Source organism: Mytilus californianus, unplaced genomic scaffold, assembly GCF_021869535.1.
Source record: "Mytilus californianus isolate M0D057914Y unplaced genomic scaffold, xbMytCali1.0.p SCAF_10, whole genome shotgun sequence".
NCBI lineage: Eukaryota > Metazoa > Mollusca > Bivalvia > Mytilida > Mytilidae > Mytilus > Mytilus californianus.
The window spans coordinates 37,719,101-37,739,990 of record NW_026262582.1 but is presented as its reverse complement, the minus strand read 5'-3'; the positions used below and the strand labels follow the sequence as shown (position 1 = coordinate 37,739,990).

At 31.4% G+C, this 20,890-nt stretch overlaps 2 long non-coding RNA genes across 3 annotated transcripts; both read left to right on the top strand.

The window, feature by feature from the left end:
- Positions 1-12,103, top strand: LOC127718067 (uncharacterized). 2 transcript variants are annotated; one of them, XR_007989547.1, is made up of 4 exons: positions 1-178; positions 8,401-8,474; positions 10,617-10,928; positions 12,091-12,103. It is a non-coding gene; the product is annotated as an uncharacterized LOC127718067 (long non-coding RNA). The 2 variants fall into 2 exon arrangements; XR_007989548.1 differs by lacking the exon at positions 1-178 and adding an exon at positions 5,973-6,142.
- A 9-nt stretch (positions 12,104-12,112) lies between these two features.
- LOC127718066 (uncharacterized) lies at positions 12,113-19,738 on the top strand. Its single transcript, XR_007989546.1, has 3 exons — positions 12,113-12,508; positions 18,143-18,274; positions 19,662-19,738. It is a non-coding gene; the product is annotated as an uncharacterized LOC127718066 (long non-coding RNA).
- The last annotated feature ends 1,152 nt before the right edge of the window (positions 19,739-20,890 follow it).

The window sequence follows — 20,890 nt, the reverse complement described above, 5'->3', positions numbered from 1 at the left end:
GCTATTTGTTAAGCCGAAATATTTGTCAACACGATTTATTAACAACATCTTCGTATTATACCATCTTATATTAGTATCGTTGTGCAAATCTCTAGACTTATATATATATATATATATATATATATTGTATTTTCAATGCGTATACATCTATAGCACCATCTACGAAAACTACACAAAGGTAAGCACTCAGTGGCAATCATTACGTTTTTAAATCTATTTTAATTTAGTAGATTTTAAGTTTAATCAAATTTATCTCTGTTTATGTGCAAAACGTAAACATATTCCTCTCTTTTTCTTATTTTTGTGTGTGCGCGTTGATGAAGAAAAAAATAGGGGAAATTTTCAATTACAAATGTTAAGTTAAAACTGTACAGTTAAGATCTGACATTGAATTTCCTCATTGTATTTTATAAATTTCAAAAAAGATATTTTATGAATATAAAATGAAATGTTCTTTTTCGACGTCATTTCAGTCCGATACTGACATATTCAAGGAAAATCATGAAAATCAAGATTTCAAATCAATGAAAATTTATCATGTTTATAACAAACCAAACAATTTCATCTTATTTGATGACTTTCTTCTTAAAAGCGCATTTCATTTATTGCATTTATGACTTCTTTTTAAATTTAATCAAAAGTTATAAACATATTTCAAACTCTTATTTCATCAGTAAGAAAGGTAATAGCGATTTTGAAGTTACTATACATAAGATGAAAATCTTTAAAGATATAGACAAATTTGATGAAGCATTGTTATTGAAATGTAAACATTATTACCTTTCATTTGACTTTACCTTATTCACTTTTTCACTCAATGATGTTATGATATTGTAATTATGATATTTACTTATCTTGGCCTGAATTGTTTCGTGTGGCCTTATAGTTGTTTATAAACTGATGTTATAATTGCGCAGTTAAAAAATTACAGGAATAATCATAAATACTGAATGAATGATTAAAACTTTCTATTTGACTTACAAAAAGATTCCATAAAAGTTATACACTGAGGGATAAGTGTGTTTGGATACGAAACTCCGACGGCCGGAGGTCGTGGATGTTTTTCATCCAGACACGCCGTATCCCGAAGTTAATAAATAACTTACACCCAATGCTTAACCCTATATTTGTTTATGTTAATTTTTAAATGAACCAGAACGGATGGCATTTTTTATTAACAATATCATACCATAATTAAAGGGGGATTATTTTTCTAAATTAAACCCCACTTGTAACCTAACTTTGACGATATTCGTTCAAACTTTTACAAGTATTAGGTTCCCCGAGCGTGGATAATTTTATATAATATGTCCTGCATTCAGTTTAGCCATCTGTTTGTTATTTAAGACTGTATGTTGACTCGATGTCTTGATAATTCTGTGACGTTAGTTTGGTGTCCTATCAAAGTAAACCACGTCAGTTTTAATCTAGCGTCGTAACACAGTACATTATATATATGGCATAAAGATAGAATATTTACAGATCAGGTCACTTATCTATAGTAGAGGATCTTACAAATTAATGTACGATGCAGTCACAGAAATAATTGTATTATAAGTACGTCTGAACCAGAGACAACTCCACGAGAGCTTTAATCTATCGGATTACCAGTAATGGCGATACAAGGCTGAAAACACATATATAGACAATGTATTTCCCACAGAGAATTTTTTTAAAGTTAAATGTTTGCCAATTTTATTTTGAAGTTTCGTAAAGCATAAATCATAGAATGGAACATTCATATGCACTTTATGAGATGAAACATAAAGATCATATCTGGGAACCAGTATATAAACAAAACAACATTTGAGTATTATATATTGAAAAGATGCGTGGTTTGCGAAATAGCTGTCTTTATAAAATGCAACCTATATTAACACAATTTTTCAAAAAGAAAATCTTGAAAAAACTCTTTTAATCACAATAATACTTATTCGTCAAAATCATAGCCTAAAAGAAATCAATCCATGTGCTCTTACTTTTCATTGACAGTACATTAAAAAATTCCCGCCCTTCTTTCAATTAAGAAGAAAATTGAAAAACAGACTTTTATTACTTTCGGCTTACCAATTGTGCACGTTTGTGTGTGGCGTAAATAGAAACTGCACTAGAATAATCAAAGTTTAGCATATAGGGTTGTGTGGCTTATTTCTTCAACCTTTATATGCATCGAACTTCTACGAGTTTAAACTCACAACTTGGGAATTTTAAAACTTCTGTACTCCTCACTTCACTTCTCACAACGATGCTTATTTTTCAAAATCATAGCCCAAAAGAAATCATTCCATGTACTTTTCATTTATAGTACATTTAAAAATTCACACCCTTGTTTCAATTTAAAAAATATGAAACTGAGACTTCAATTATTGTCAGCTTAATAATTCCTTTTTGTACGTGTTTTCTGATGTAAATTGAATAATATTTTATAGGTCAAAATATAGGGCTCTTTGGCCTATTTTCATCCTTTATATGCCTCGAACTTTTAAGAGTTTAACTTATACTATAATATTGAATAACTCCACAATTTACATGATTAACGTTTGGTTTTCCTGGAAATTCAGTTTGCCGCTGTCCATCTGTATTCGTACTGGTAAAATTCCAAAGTTGTTTGTTTTTCAGTTGAAACATAGGTATAATATCTGGGAACTAGTTTTTAAATAAAAATACAGTATATCTATTATTATCATATATCTCCCCAAAAGATTCATTATTCTTATGTTGAATAGCGTTATACAACTATTGACTTCATTTACGAAACAGCTGCATTTACAAAGTGCAACCTAAATTTAACTGATTCAGTACCTAAAGAATAGGAATGTCTATCCCTTACTGAGAAAAACTTTACCTCATAGTATCTTTGTATAATTTAAAACAAATTCAAAAACATATAAAACAAAGAGATGAAAAGGTCCTAATTTGTATCGTTATCTTGAATAGAAGATGAAGAGACAAATACCGTAGTACAAATGTATAAGGTTACATCATAATAGAATCCTGAAATAAATACTTCTTTTTGTTAATTTATATTTCATACACGCGATTGACAATAAAATCGTAAAAGACGAGAAGCTTTATTATGAAACTAATTTTATCTTTAACATTTTTGAAATATGTGAACATTTTTCCATTTTATAGTTTATTACATAACAGGTTATCTTCTTATACATATCGTAAATGAGCACTTTTTGGGGCATTAGTAAATTATAAGGGTCAACATGCATGCAGAACATTATACATTGTAGTTAGAACACAACCTTAATAGTTCGATTTTGCTTTTTGCTTTTTGCTTTTTTTTTACTGTAATACTTAGCCGATATATCATTATCCTAATTTGTTGATTATCATTTTTAATCAATATGATGTTCGTTTCATATCATTTCTTTATTGGTCACATTTCTACTTTCCTCTGAATCTCCTATTGTAACATCACGAAAAAAAGGTGAACATGTCAGATGATGTCAAATAGAAGGAACACATCTTTGAGCAGATAATTAGAAAAGAAGGCTTACGTTTGTGCATATCGTCTAAAATTATTAGAAAAACAAATGTTAGCACTAAATATTGTGCAATCCATTTTACAGTAATCACTTACGCGTTTAAGCTAAATCAAAATGTTACTATCATTGCTCATAAAACAATTGACTCGGTATATATGTAACACTCAGAAACGTGTCCTTCCCCCCAAACGTGTCCGATTCCCCTAAACGTGTCCACATGACGTCACTGAACTGCAATACATGTCTTGTGAAAGGGCGTCAACGCGTGCCATATGAATGCTGGATGTTAATGTAAGCGGCCATGCTCAATTGAATTGTAGATATTAAACCAGATACCTCTTGTAGAGAGATTGTCCCATTCTCTGCGCATTAAAAACTATGTAGCATTTAGCTCTTTCATAGTGCCATTGTATTTTGGGAGGCAACATTTTTTTAAAATTTCCACGACTTTTATTCAAAACGGCCTCTTTTACATAACGGAGATTGAAGTAGTTTCTTACTGAAGTCATATAACAAATCGGTCTTTACGAGCTCTTAAATGATTAGATGAAAATTCCAACTAGTGTAAATCCCGTTAATAACCGTAAAAATTTAGGCCCAATCCATCGATCCCGGCACGATACTAGTAACATATCAACAGTATTTATTCTTAACATGATGTCGTTCAAATAATGCATGAAATATTTGGCACTGGACGTTATGTCTCTTGTTCGTGCGTCTTTTAAATAGTGATGCTAGAAACCTGCTGAAAACCCGCCGTGCAATATTCGGGTTGATATAAAAGCATCATCGGAGTTTATAAGTACAAAATAATTTACATAGTAAACGATTAATTTAACTGTATTAGAATTATTTGTACAATCGCTCTCAATGAGCATGAACTACTTGCAACAGGACAATAAGCAAATACGGTCAAAAGTTAATTTATATGTTACAGATTGAATTTACAATAATATTATGAAACTAGTAATCATTACAACCGGTTATGAGCTAACTAATGCTTATAAATGACAACTTCATCAACCGTGTCCCCAATCATAGAATTGCCGTAAACGTAATTGATGTCATTTAGAACATACACGTATTAGCGCTAAAAGACGTGAGACGTTCTGGAGTTCAGTAGTGGACACGTTTTAGCGAATAACAATTATCGGAAACGTTTGGGGGGTTATGAAATCGGACACGTCTGGGCAATACTGTATATTACGGACAATTTTGGGGAGAAAAAATGTTTGGGGGAATCGGACACGTGTTTGGGGATGGACACGTTTGGCAGTGTTACATATATACTACCACGGGAGTGTTTTTTATTACCTTGACTGCTTACGAGAGTCTAATTCTATCGGCTTCAGTTTATGAATAATAACTATCGGTCGGTCAACTCGACAAATACAAGACCTTTAGTAAGAAAGGAATCATCATAACTTGATAAATGGAGGACGTTCTGTTTATTTCTCTGGTTTATGACATTTTTACTTTACAACAATTTAAAACATGTTAAAGGAACTTATTCAGAATAATTATTTTCTCTCTTTTGTCTTACAACACACTTTTTCAAATTGAGAATCAGGATAGAATATTATAACATAGTTGAGCGTTCCTTCTGGTACTCGTCTTTTCATCTATTACTATGAGTTTATTAATATTCGTTGGATACCAATTGTCGTGGAATTCGTGGGTACTTTGGAAGCATGAATTTAGATGTTCAACGATTTACAAATTGTCTAAAGGAATGTACGCAAATTTGAACAAAAACCACGAAATAATATACTCACGAAAATGCAAGTCTTTCTCAATCCACGAAAATTGGTACCAACGAAATTAAATAAATCCACAGTAAATGGATTGAAGAATTGTATTTGTATAAAACCTTCAAAGAATATTTAAGATAAAAACTATAGAGAACCCCTTATTGGCCACAACGCACGCTCGCTTTTTAACGATTTTTAACAAACTGTAGTTTGCATTATAATCGTGGTAAATTTTAATATAACAAAGGTCATTATGTAATGATTAAATCACTTTTCATTGACATTTGGTAACGTCCGGGCTGATTTCCAAAACGACTAACCTATGGTTCTGAAGGTAAATAGTTGACAGAGGCATATAAAATGTCACAACCTTCTATTCACTAAACTACGTAGATGAACCCCAATAGAGAATGAGAATATTTGGTAATTAGATTATGTAAGAGTAAATTTAAAGTTTTAAAAATAACGTCCAGGCATGATAACAGCATACATTATCACAGTAAAAATAATGTAACACGGCAAAAACACACACATACATAGATCGATGTCCAATACGGTGTGAATCGCGATAGTATCATTCTCTTAGTATCATACGCATAAATATCATAAACATTTGAATTTTTTTCAATTTTAGCATAATTAATTCCATCTCACTTATTGTCCCTTTGTGTGTTGTAAAAGTTAAATTATACGTTTAACGATATTTTTTTTTAATTTCAGTGTAATTATGGAGGTGAAATGATTGTTTCTGTCTTAATCCTTTAAAGACTAGTATAGAAGTATAATGGTATAGTACAACCACCATTGGCCAGAACACACGATTACTACATGTATATGTAAAATCAAATGAATCAAATGTTATAACAATCTACAGTAGTTTGCATTTTAATCAAGGTAACAAATGGCCTTACGCGGAAAATAAATTAATTTTTTGAAACACTTTACATAAAAATATGGAAACATTTGGGTTGTTTATTGAAAAGAAAGTCGTTCTGAGAGAAATTATTACATAGGAATACTGAGTATGATGATTATGTCATGGCAGTTTCGAGTTCCGTTTGATATTAACCCGATATATTGTTGAGGGATAATTTAAGATCATTTTTGTTTCGTCCAAAAGCATGAAATTAAATAAAAATACATTTTTGAATCCAGATACGAAAAAGGAACTTAACGAATGTCAATGACATCCGGTGAGGTCATTGCGTAGCTAATGTTGACAACGTTTTAAGTTTAAAACACCGAAATGTCGAATTCTTTACGCTGTAGTTGTTTCAAAAGTATTTTTAAGTACTGTTTGTCTATTGGTCGTTTTTCGGTTTGTTTGAAACCACATTCTCTTTTTTTTTTATCTAGTTATAATTCTGATGAACCCGTTTGTACATTTCGCCTATTAATCTAATATAGATAAAGACGAATGATTAAACAATGACAACAAAAAAATAACGACGATTTAGTATTTAATTTTCAACACACGCCATATAAAGTAAACTTAATGCGTGTTAGAGTCATATTGTGCATAGTGAATATATACGCATTGGTCAAAGAAATACAATGATACTAATAATTACGTTTAAAACTGTACGTCTAAGAAAATTTGAATGTTATTGTTTACAAATCTAATACACGAAACAAAGAAATGGGATTCAGAAATACATTTCAATTCCTTGCTTTCCAAATTTGACAACATATTTCAAATAAGACAAAATTGATGTCAGTTGAACATTTTTAAACCCTTACTTATTGGATTTATCTGTACTCAGTTAGTTAATGAATTCAAAAAACTGGTTTATCAAGTAAAACTCGTAGAGCAATTTATCCGGATGAGTTGATACAAAGCTGAATTTGTTCACATGGGAAATGCTTGTTAAATTACATATAATTAAGTATAGGTATAAACTTTTCACACCAAATGTTATGTCAACTGGTGCCCTTTTAATTTGTGATATATCTATTCAGTCATTACGTGATAACTTTTCTTTATTTATTAATGTTAATACTAGCAAGTGCAATATTTTCAAGAGTATAAGTCTCAATTTTTTTATTTTTTACACATTTTATACCATTTTATAAAGCCCTAGAGAACTTTGACCAGGACTACTGTACTAGCTTATTTACAATTTTGATTTGAAAATTAAAATATGTCACTTAACTATTATTTGAATTTCTTTTTTTTTTGTATTACAATCAATTATTCTTAAATATTTTTGTAAATTTTTTTTCTCGAGAATATTTTCCAGTACTTTGCAGCTCAGAAATATTGAAGAAGCTAACGGGCTTTTTATACTATAAAGTCACTATTGTAACTCGGGTCACACTTTTAGATACAAACATTTTAAGGATCAAAATAATTCCGTGTTTTTTGCATTTAGGTTTGTTAAAAGTGTTACAGAAGTTTTACGTAGAGTTAACTTGTACCTTGTTATAAAGATTGACGTCGTAAAATCATCAGTCCGAATTTTAACCAACTGACTGTCTTTTAATCTTGAGGCGACATGTTTCTAATAAAGAGGGAGATATTTCTTCGTTTCGATATCACTACATATATATAAACCTATTTTCCTTTATAGCTCTCATAAAATTTTGTGGTTTTTATTTGGATTTTGTTGGGTTTAGTTTCATGTACATGTACTAGGGATATCAACATGATAATAAATAAAATTGATCAGCGTTGGTATGTTCAATAGTACACCACGAACCCGGATAGTTATGTGGTAGATTCTTACGAATATTTCGAACTAGTTTCACAAAATGGCTCAAGTAAAGATGTTTAAAATGCCATCCTGTATTGTCTTTAATCAATAAAACAGAATAACCCTGCGTCACTTTAAATAGTTACAGTAATGCAAGATATCATTTCAGATAAATGGGCGTCATCTCTTGGATGAAAGACGAATCATGTTATTCTATCATATGCTTTTGTTTCGTATGAACACATGCAACCCATGACGTATAAGAGAAATTGAAGTTATACCAAAGCCTACTTTATCAATCAACACCTCACTGTTCGTGTACATGTAGCAAACTACTACGCTTTTTAAATCTTATCGTTATTAATTTAAATAAAAAAGATGAGGCCTTTAATTTTAGACTTATGAGAAACTCCATGCCTGTATATAATCATATTACTTTCGGATTTTATCTTTTTGTAGTTCAAAGATGACTTTACGACAATATTACAGATTAATCCTTTGTCTAATTGGATTCAATGTCCGTGGGGAACAAGGTTATTATGAATTATAGTTTTGCCAAACAGATTCACGATACAATTAAACGGACCTGCAAAAAATATCGGGTAGATCAACAAACATAGCCATCCACCAAAACTGACATCTGTAAGAAAACATAATCTAACACATGATGGCAATAGTATTAGAACATTGTACTATTGAACCATTGTTCAAATATCATTCATCTATAACGAAGATCCTAATCATCAAAACAAAAAACCAAGGGAAAAGGGCTAGACAGATTGATAATCGGGAATAGAACACAATCCGTTAATAAAATATCTACACGAGTATTCTGGTATCTCAAGCTCATAGCCTGTGAAATTATCATAGTTTTTCCAACAACTCGCTCAACATTGGAACGAAAGTGATGATGCCCCTAAACGCACGAATGATGTTCACTAAAACCAAAGTTTTTGACGGAAATGAATCGAACTAGAAAGTTGTCTAATAGCGGGGATTTATAATTTTTACATACTCATCCCTTTGAAAATTCCTCTGTTTGAATGAAAAAGTACCGCAAACCTATCCAAAAAATGCATCTTTTGTTTTTAAGTAATTTTCAAGATAAATATGTACTTAGTATCACGTCCGTTATCTTTTTTTCATCTTTTTGAGCAAATAACAATGAAACTTCAATGTAACATATATGAAACAAAGCTAGGGAAGTATTATATGTATATATACCTAATCAAGCGAATAAGAATGTCCTAATATAACTTTAACTTTAAAAGGAAATGAAATGTTAGATGTAGTTTTAACTCTGTTTTCTTTGATCTTCAAGTAGCATTTTCTGTATGCCTCTTTTTAAAATAAAATCTGATTTGTTAAAGAATAATTACATTGCTAGTTACATTAAAATGAATAATTAATGTTTAAAAATTTTGCAAAACGTTTTTGGAATTTTTGGTTTTTGATACTCGTGTTCTTCGTAATTTTTTTTTTTGGCCTTCCAGTTGTTTCGGTTTAAAACCACTATTGCCTTTCCCTTATTATTCTTTGTTAAATTTGCACTTTTCAAAGAAATGTGCAGAGTTTATTTTTGTTTTAAATAAAGAAATTCTTGACATGACTAAAATAATATCCTGTCCGGTATTACCTACAAAGCTTCATATAACATTTCATTGCATATAAGAAAATAACCCCTACTGGATTCACTAATTTACTGCAATAAAATGTAGGATTTATTTCCTACCATTGTCCATTCAAGGGAATATTTTTGTTCGACCCATTTTTGTATTACACCTTTTGATATAAGCACTACTCTTAAATCTTGAGTGGACGAAAAGAACGTGTAGGGCAAATAATTGTGAGCCTGGTATCTTTGATGACAACATCTGATGTATTCTCCTACCACGTATTATATTTTCTAAAAAAAAAACACCACAGAAAAAAATTACCATAGCTGTATTTTGCAAATCTTTACAAATGTTGGGTACTCAACTCTCTTCAACTTTATACTTCAGTTGGCTTTTTAAATTTTTTCATTCGAACGACACAGATGGGCCCTTTGAAGACAAAACGCGTCTGGGGTAAAAAGTTTCAATAGTGGTATATATAATTAATTTATTCTAGTCTAATCGAGTTGACGTCTTGTGTAATAAGCCAAACCATATTGGAAACCAGCAGGAACTCACTAAAAGGAGAAATACGAGTACCAACGATTGTATCCGATCAATCAACTGTATGTCTTGGCGTCAAAACATATGTATCTGGTCATATAACAGCCTAATTTATGTACAAAAAATGAACGATAAAACAAATATGTGACACATCAACAAACGACAACAGCTGAATTACAGGCTCCTGACTTAGGACAGGCACATACATACAGAATGTGGCGGGGTTAAACATGTTAGTTGGATCCCAACCATCCCCCTAACCTGGGACAGTGGTGTAACAGCACAACATAAGAACGACGTAAAAAAAATCAGTTGAAAAAAGGCTTAACCCATTACATAAATACAAATAGAAATACATCTAAAAAAAACACAGAGTGGACGTGGTACGTTTCAAAGTAAGAAACAGTCTGATAAGGGGTCTAATTCTAACATTTTAATTTTATAAGAACAAATACATATCAAAACTTAGTATTCAAGAATCATTAATATCATAACTATAATCACCTTATGTTTCAGTTTCATTAAACCTGGTGACAAATACTATTTTAATTGGACAAGATGTCGTACTGACCTGCATTGTCCATGGAATACAAACAATAGACAGAAAAACGACCAGACAGTGGTCCATGGGAGACGATGACGAACTTATATGTTACAATGGCCGAATAAATAATCTTAGAAAGTATGGCGAGAAGATACTTTTTGGAAATGAGTTTTGTCTTACAATATTCAATATAACAGTTGCGGACCTCAACAAAGTCTATCAATGTCGTTATGGATTTAATGCAGCAAGTAAATTAATTGAGGTAGATAAACCCAAATCATTTTGTAAGTATGAGGTTTCGTATGATTAAAACTAACAAAATTTTGATTGTGCGTGTCCAAAGTCTATAGCCTGTAATTCAGTGGTTATCGTTCGTTGCCTATACATATTTGTTTATATTTAAATGCCTTATCCCCTTACTTAATTTTAGCTGATAAAAGTCAGCATTCGTTTTAAGAGGCGTTACCTCCTAAAGATGAGTAATCACATTTCACGCAGTAATTTAAAGTTTAATGGAATGATCACCTACTCATCTCTTAAGTATAATTGTAGGATGATGTTCTATTTTTAGAAGCTTACAATCCTTATAAATTTATAGGTAGAAATGTCTGCCTATGTGTAGTGACAACTGTAAATTACACCTTATTCATTGGATTTCTTACCATTGGAATTATCATAAAGTGCATGGAAAATCAATCCAATATTGTTAATGTTAATCTGATTTTTTACCCTTTTCAAACCGGGCTAGAATTTATACATATATATAAATATATATCCAGCATGTGTCAATTATTTTTTGTTTGGTTGTTTTACCCTTTCGAGTAAAGTTTGATTGAATTATAAATATCTAAACCCGCTATATTAAGAAATAGCAAAATCAAAGCGTTATAACATACATCAGACATTGGGACGGAACTTAGTCGGTGAAATTAATTTGTTTGTAGTGTTATTGCTATGTTCATGTCATGTCCGGTTTTTATCGGTTGATTTTTGAAAAATGTCAACATTTCTGAAATACTTTTTTTTAACTTTTGGTGTTGTTTGTCATAGGGACTGTGGTAACACAATTTTCATTATTTTGCATATGCCCTGTACTACAATTTTAAGTGAAAATACTTTACAATTGTGTGTCCGAAGCGATTTTCTGGATTTACGTACTTTAATCATGAAATTGAAAATGTGGAAATACAATGATTAGATACACGTTTTACTATAAAGACGCTGTAATTGTAAAGATCCACGAGTTTGTTAGAGACTTTGATTTTGAAGTGGTCTTTCCTTTTGTATTGTTATGCCTGACTACAAACTTTAAGACATTATGATATTTATGATATTCTTGATATTTGACAAAGTTTCATTAAAGTTGGTTTTGGAAATACTTATGCTATTGACTGGATTGAAACTTACATGTACCAAAAAAAACCTATCATTTTGATTTTGTTTCAGTATCATTAAGATTTAAAAACCGATCTCATCATATTCGGGGGAGGTATCATATTGACATGCACTGTAAATGGGATAAACACAGTAGACAGAGACGTAACGAGGCAATGGTCTATGGGAAATGACGACCAACTTTTAAGTTACAATGGCAGAATAAATAATCACAAAAAGTATGAAGAAACAATTATTCCAGGGAATGCATTCAGTCTTATAATATTTAATCTAACAGAAAAAGATGTAAATGTAACTTATCGATGTCGATATGGATTCGATACCGCCACATACTTCATCAAAATAAGCGAAAGTGCAAGTCTACAAAAAAGAGGCCCATGTTATCAATCTTCAAATATATCATGTCATGTTGCAGAAATCCAAAAAAACGAAGGGAATTTAAAACGTAATAAAACAATTTCCTTTAAAGGTAATCTAACTGTTATAATAAATTCATTTCCATTCTATACTAGTGATTTATAAATAAAATTATCTTTTGACATGTGAATATATTGATTCCTTTGTGGAACGTTTGTGTATATTTGTAAAAAGAAATGAAATAGAGACCTAACAACATCTTTTTATCAACATGAAAACTGCCATTTTTATGTGTTGAAGAATTTTTGTTATCGTCGCTGGGCTTCCAAAATGTCGTATATGACTTTTTTGGCTAACATTACTTTTTCACACAAATCGTCTTGGCGGGAGGCAATCTTTGATACTCCAAAATAACATACAATTTGACCAATCAAAACATTTGAATGAGGCTTGTGACGAAATTGCCAATCTCAACTGCTTGTAAAGTTTGCTTTCAAAATGTTGTATGTTAACTTGAAAAGTGTTGTATAATGGCTTTGGGAATCAAATACTTGTTCATTTCTATATTTTTGTTAAAATAAGTTTAGTTTTAAAGTAATCCACGAACGTCATAGTCTTTATTTCACTGCCATTTACAAAAATATTTAGGTTCACTCACGACATTTTGGAAGCATGCATTTCAACCAAATTCTGTTTGTGGGATGTTTTTTATTTATTTTTTTTATTAGTAATTTGGTCCGGGTACACAGTTATCGTCCTTTGATTTTCGTTGTCCACGAATATAGTCCCTAGTGTGGACAGTGTGTTACTTGTCGATTTTTTTTATACCCCTTCCAAATTTATTTCTCCATGTTTTATGACTCAAATAGTAAGTAGGGGGGTGAAATGACACTGTAAAAAAATTTGGGTCATGAATTTTAAAGTAAAGTAGTGATTTGGTCCAGCTGAAAAATGTTAAAAATTAGCACTACGGAAGCTGTCTAAAGATTTAAAGACCCCCTTAACATGAAATTGTCCATATTTTGAGTTAGAGCCGATGAAGTTTTCTATAATTTTGATATAATTTGTCCCTAAAGTAGTACAACACACTGTAAAAATATTATTGAGAAAGCGCAGGTGAGATTTTTTTAATTTTCATTTATTGTCTAAAAGAAATCCACTACGAAATAACTGTGTACTCGGACCTAAGAGGTGAAATCAGGAAATATAGAATCTGTACTTTGGCAACTTCCCTGAATGATTTAATGGTGTCAATTTATCAAATAGCATAAAACTAAAGGATTTAAACTTTTATTTGATAGAATTTCTGCAAAAATGACCAATTTTGGCATTTTATGGTCAAAATAAGCATTTCATAGCTTTTTCAATTTTGATGCATAAGTGGCATTCTGACTTTCTATCTGACAGGTTTTTATGTGTCAATATTTGTGTTTCTATGCTTCAATCCAGTTGTATTACTCATTTGTGAACTCTGAATCTACAGAAAAGAAGATTATCTTGGACAATTTGTGCAAAATGTGTTGTATATATGATCCTCGTCTAACGCCCTGTTTGAATCAAGTTAAATGTGAGGAGCTTGGAACATAAAAGTTGAAGTCCATTATAAAGATCTCACTAAATTTGTATAAAAAGCACTTAACAATGTCTTTTGTACCTGTTTTATGTCACATAATATCTTTCTTTTCTTCTGTAGGATAGCAAGTGGTTCAAATATAAGCCTGTTGAGACTAAAATTGCATGCATGTTTTTCACTAAAAAGTGAAAAATCTTTGTATCAGACCATACTGTCTGCAAAAAAAGTTGAATGCAAGAGTCTTTTTGTGCTCAGATTTATTGTATCATGTCACCTGAGCATAGAAATGATAGAAAAGACACAAAATTTTATTTCCTATAGCTTCAATATGCTTTTTTAAATGTAAATATGTGATACGGCCTAAATTGACCCTAAATTATTTTCAGTCTTACTTGGCCTAAGACCCTTTTAAACTAATGTGATGTGTTATTTGTAAGTTTTCTTTCCATTTAAAGTACATTAAATACATATGTAAGGATTAATTATAACCAAAAAGCTTTACAAATTTAAAATTGCTGGAAAATATAACATCTTCATGTAAGGCCCCCCTTCATTGGAAAACCTCCATTTTTAGCCACAGGCTCATATAAATTTGACTTTTTAATAATTATGATAAGTCTGATAAATCAAATGAGTACTCTTTTGCTTTTAATACATAATACATAATATATTAAGGCATTTCAAAAGTATTTTTTTGCAATATTTTAATTTTTTAAGCCCCAAATGTTGATAGTTGAAAATTTCCAATTTTAACGTCTAAATTTAACACGCAAAGTTGAATATAGAATTAGTCATATTGTCTATAATATATATCCTATTGCCATGAAACTTTGTAAGCAGTCTTATAATTTATTAAGCTTTGATCATACCAAGTTTCATTAAGATTGGTCATCTTTTTCTACCCTATTAGGTCCGGGTACACAGTTATCGTCCTTTGATTTTCGTTGTCCACGAATATAGTCCCTAGTGTGGACAGTGTTTTACTTGTCGATTTTTTTTATACCCCTTCCAAATTTATTTCTCCATGTTTTATGACTCAAATAGTAAGTAGGGGGGTGAAATGACACTGTAAAAAAATTTGGGTCATGAATTTTAAAGTAAAGTAGTGATTTGGTCCAGCTGAAAAATGTTAAAAATTAGCACTTCGGAAGCTGTCTAAAGATTTGAAGACCCCCTTAACATGAAATTGTCCATATTTTGAGTTAGAGCCGATGAAGTTTTCTATAATTTTGATATAATTTGTCCCAAAAGTAGTACAACACACTGTAAAAATATTATTGAGAAAGCGCAGGTGGGATTTTTTTAATTTTCATTTATTGTCTAAAAGAAATGCACTACGAAATAACTGTGTACTCGGACCATTTACAACATTTTGGAAGCCCAGCGACTATAGGACTAACCAACCCTCCCCTAATCAGAGACAGTGTAAACGACACAAAAGCACATCTAGAATCAACACACAAACATAGAGCACCACCGATAAATTAACAGAAGTTTCTGAACAGTTCAAAGCAATTTACAACTAATACATAAGTTCTGTTTCCAGATTAAATATCAATCAGTTAAGTGGTAAAGTGTGATTCATAAAAATACACATCAATTCTACTTTTGATATTTTTTTGTTTTTATTGTGATTAAGATACTTGTGGTACATAGATATTTGAAGATGTGGTATGAGTGCCAATTATGGCATTATTTTTTATGATATTCTCGTATTCTTGTCTTCCATTTTTTCTTATGTGCTTTGTCAATATGCCTTTTCGAGTTTCTTCGATACATATAGCGTGGCTCTGTACTTATACATCCCGTTATTGTGCTATTTTAAAACGTGTTTGTTGCTTGTCTTTCATTATTGCTATGTGCTTTGTCTATATGCCTTTTTATGTTTTCTTTGTTAGATATATAACGTGGCTTTGTACTTATACATCCTGTCATTGTGTTATTGTACTATGGTAAATTTGTTGTATTCTTGTCATGATTTTTTGCTAATATGCTTGGTCTATATGCCATTTTGTGCTTCTTTGTTACATATTTGTTTGTTTTTAAGTGATTAAGATTATAACACAATGTTGACTTCTGTATTTTTGACATTTTTACCTATTATGTTTGTTTGTTTTGATCACGCATCGTTGTCAATATAATGGAATTGGATGTGACTGTCAGACAAGTGAGAGGTTTAGCTAGTTATAAAACCAGGTTCAATCCACCATTTTCTATACAAGAAAATGACTGTACCACGTCAGGAAGATGACAGTTGTTATCCATTCGTTTGATGTGTTTGAACTTTTGATTTTGCCATTTGATTAGGGACTTTCCGTTTTGAATTTTCCTCGGAGTTCAGTATTTTTGTGATTTTACTTTTTTTTGAAGCAGCTTAATTAGGACTTATGAATGCGAACAATTTGTCGATTAAGGTTATTGCCGATACATGAATAGGGCTTTATTTTGTTCTTTGGTCCAGTTGTTGTCTCTTTGACTCACTCCCCGTTTCCATTTAACATTTTATAAATTTTATCAAGGAGAAACGTTGTTGATTTATTATATCTGATTACACTTTCAGTTAAAAAGTCAGAACAAAATATCGAACTACAAGGAGTTCAAAACTGACCAAATCAACCGCTGAACATTTAAAACCAACCGAACGAATAGAAAAAAACACTGTCACATTCTTGACACAGTTTTTGGCATTTTCAAAAGAATATGATGGGTTTAAAGCTGGTTTTATAGCTAGTTAAATATCCCAATTGTATAACTATCATTTATAGTTCCTAGTTTTGTATCTGCACTGCACAAGGTTTTACAAAATTTGCAATCCGATTTTGCTTGGGTTTTAAGTACATAGGAAAATTTATGTTTGATTTAATGATTATTTCTAGGTTTAAAATAACAAAAATATTGAATATTTTTTATGTAAGTTGCCCTTTAATTTTTCTTTCAAATACAGTCAGAATGCCAATAAGGGTGTAATTATTATCATATACTCTATAACCTTATGACCGTAATGCAATAACCATTCCACAGATAATAACGTATATGTTCCTACTGTCGAAACTACAATCCAGTCGCCTATTCCCGAATGTGACTTACCAAATTAGACTAGTTACCGGATTTGTAATAACATGAGCAACACGATTGGTGCCACATATGAAACAGGATATGCATACCCTTCCGGGGCACCTGCGATCATCATCAGTTTCAGTAGGGTTTGAGTTACGTAGTCTTTTTTTTCTATGTTGTTTTTTACGAACTATTGTTTGTCTGTTTTTCTTTTTCTTTTTTGGGCATGGCGTTGTCAGTTCATTTTCGAGTTATGAGTTTGAATGTCCCTCTGATATCTTTCGCCCCTCTAGATCTTATATTGCTTTTTAAAATGTACGGAGGTGTTGCTCAATGTTGAAAGCCTTATGGTGAACATCTGTTGTAAACCTCCTTGTCTTGTCTACTGACTAAGTTAATAATGACAGAACGATATAAATTCTGAACCAAAAGAATAATTCTTTGACTGGAAATTAATGTCATCATATTCCTTTATCTACATCATTACAGAAAACCCCAGCACACACATAGAGGTTGATATACAAGCCTTGCTCTCCGATAATATGACGGCAAGCTTTACCGTCTGTAGTCATTTTATTCTTTATTTTCGTAAGGAAGCTACTATGCAATAGGTTCTTTTAAAAAGAAATTGAAATCGTCTTTGTAAATATTTTACGAACGCCTCAAAGACTAATTTTTCTGTAAGTAAATGTATGTGTCCCAGATGACTGAAATTTTCCATCAAACTCACAATTAGGTATTACAAACAAGTGATAGCTTTAGCTTGCTATAAAATAGGTTTAATTCACCATTTTTACATAAGAAAATGCCTGTACCAAGTCAGAAATATGACAGTTGTCCATTCGTTTGATGAGTTTGAGCTTTTGATTTTGCCATTTGATTAGGGACTTTCCGTTTTGAATATTCTTCGGAGTTCAGTATTTTTGTGATTTTACTTTTTACTCGTTTATGACTAAAAGTCTCCACCAAATTGCATGTCTACATTATATCTTAAAACGTATAGTTTACAATTCATTTAAAATGGGGTTAAATATTCAATTTCCTTATTATATCAGAATGGTGATCGATGACAAATTGTTAATGTTGAAGTGCTCAATTTATGATATTTATTTTCAGAAAAGCTAGGAACAAAAACCAGTGTGCCAGTGTTATCTATACTGATTCCGTTATTTATAATTTTGGTGGCAGTTGCTGTATTTTTTATATCAGTTGCTGTTGTTATTGCGAAACGAAAACACAAACGAAAAGGTAATTGAAACAATACCTGAAAAATTGTATTTGGTGTACCAGTATGTGCTGAACGCTCTATTTATCAGATCTTTTATAATATCAACTTCAATTTGTTTTAATCTGTTTAAGGCAGTGATATATTTGTGTGTTTAGTGTATAAGTTATAGACAACAACAGTTTCGTGATATGCAAAACTCTTAAATTATTTTTGGATAAACAAACAATAGAAAAGAATGCTGCATTATCTTCTATGATATGTTTTTAAAGTTAATACAGTCAAAAGTCATGTCCATATCACTACAAAAAATGCTACAAGTTATCTATAGTTCCATTTAAAAACATGTACCAATCTATTCGTGCAATGTATGTAGGTTTGATATAAAATTGTCATTTTCTTATAATATCGTGAAAATACTAATAGCATGTGCAAGAAGTGCTAGTTAATAACATAAACGGTACACATTTGTCTGCACCAGATGCTCATGTCGACATTCAATGTCTCTTCAGTGATGCTCCAGGAAGCTTATTGAAAATATGAAGAGCTTTTTTATCTTTATTTAATGTGGAGCTATAAACAACAAAGGACCAAAAGATATAGCCAAAGCTGGGCCAGAAACCAGAGCTTTGCATGAGGGAGATAGTTAAAATTCTTGATGCATCCAACTAAGCATTTAACAGGCTCTCTGAATATTTCAATTGGACATGAAAAATTCTCTTTTGCTGTTCAACTTTGTACTTGTTTGGCTTTATAACTATTTTGATTTGAGCATCACTAATGAGTCTTATGAAGACGAAACGCACGTCTGGCGCATTTAATTAGAAGCCTGGTACCTTTGATAACTATTTACACCACTGGGTCGATGCCACTGCTGGTGGACGTTTCGTCCCCATAGGGTATCAACAGCCCAGTAGTTAGCACTTGGGTGTTGCCATGAATATCAATTATATGGTAATTTTTATAAATTTCCTGTCTCGAAAGTAAAATTTTTTCGAAATACTCAGGATTTTCTTATCCCAGGCATAGATTACCTTATCCGTATTTGGCACAACTTTTTTGGAATTTTTGGTCCTCAAGGCTCCTCAACTTTGTACTTGATTGGCTTTATAACTATTTTGATCTGGGCGTCACTGGTGAGTCTTACGAAGACAAAACGCGCATCTGGCGTATTAGATTATAAGCCTGGTACTTTTGATAACTATTTGTAAGGTTATTGTGATAAATTTCAAGCACAGATCCAGAAATTTAGGAATGGGGGGTATCCACCTGCAAAAAGGGTTTCTAGGCTTATTTTTGATGGTTTGTATGGGACTTAAACAAATCGAGAAAAGGAAAAGAATAGTTCCAATACACCCAAATCCAGGTGTCGCCTCCAATTGCCTTCATATAGACTAATTTCTTTTCCAGGAACAAAGAACCAGAACAACAAAAATGACAAAAACACATCAGAATATAAAACATGTTTGCAAACGACCGAAGGCAAGTAAAATTAAAATAAAACTAAAAAAAAATGGTTCATTGGTCACATATTTCACTGTTGCACAAACTACATAGCTCTGTCAATGAGCAAGGTGGTGCTATAATATAAATGTTGCTATAAAGTATCGATGATAACAATGAGTTCGATACACATATGGTCATTGTATGTTGAATTGATTATAATAGACTAGCAAATCAAATGTATATCATCTTAAAAATATTATAGATTAAGATCAATTTCTAACATTCAGTGAGTCTAATAGGAAATAGTGTGGTAGTAATACTTCGTCTTATAGTTTGAAACTAAATCTAAAAACAAATTATCAAACTAAAATGTTGTTTATAGTTATGCTTTTCAACTTTTTGATATGTCTGGATCAGAATGTTCCTAAATTTCTTTGAAGGTGTTGTAATCAGTTGTTTACATTATCATTAATGTTGCCAATTTTACTGCACATTTGTACAATTAATGTCTCTTCAGTGATGTTCGAGGTCAAAATGTTTGAAAGTTAAAACCTAAAATTAACGCTGAAGAGCTCGTAAAACCAAAAAAGACCAAAAGTAAATCAAAACCCGGAAATCGGAGGTATGCACTAACGAATTGTACATTCCTTAATTTAAAAGGAATTGTATTCAAACTAAACAATATCCGTAAACAACCATGTACTAATTCTCCATAATAACGATTTTGTTTCTTTTCAGATGAATGCTTGTGAAATAAAGTATAAATTATATGATTGAAGCTACTGTCTAGTCACATTTTGAAAAGTATGGAACTTTTCAGATGAATGCTTGTCAAATAAAGTATAAATTATATGATTGAAGCTACTGTCTAGTCACATTATGAAAAGTATGACAGTTTCCGACTTATGAATAAGGGTAGCATACTTCGTTGACAAATAATTCCAGTGCTTCAATTGGGATAGACTCTCCTCTAGAGACCAAATGACGTAGAAGTTAGCAATTATAGGTCACCGTACGGCTTTCGACAATGAACAAAACCCATTCCGCACAGCAAGCTATAAAAGCCTCCGAAATGACAAATGAAAATCATTTCAAATGAGAAAACTAACGGCCTAGTGTATTTTCAAAACAGTAAACGAAAACAAATATTACTTGCAGCTACAAACGTTAACCACAGAATTGCAGACTCCTGA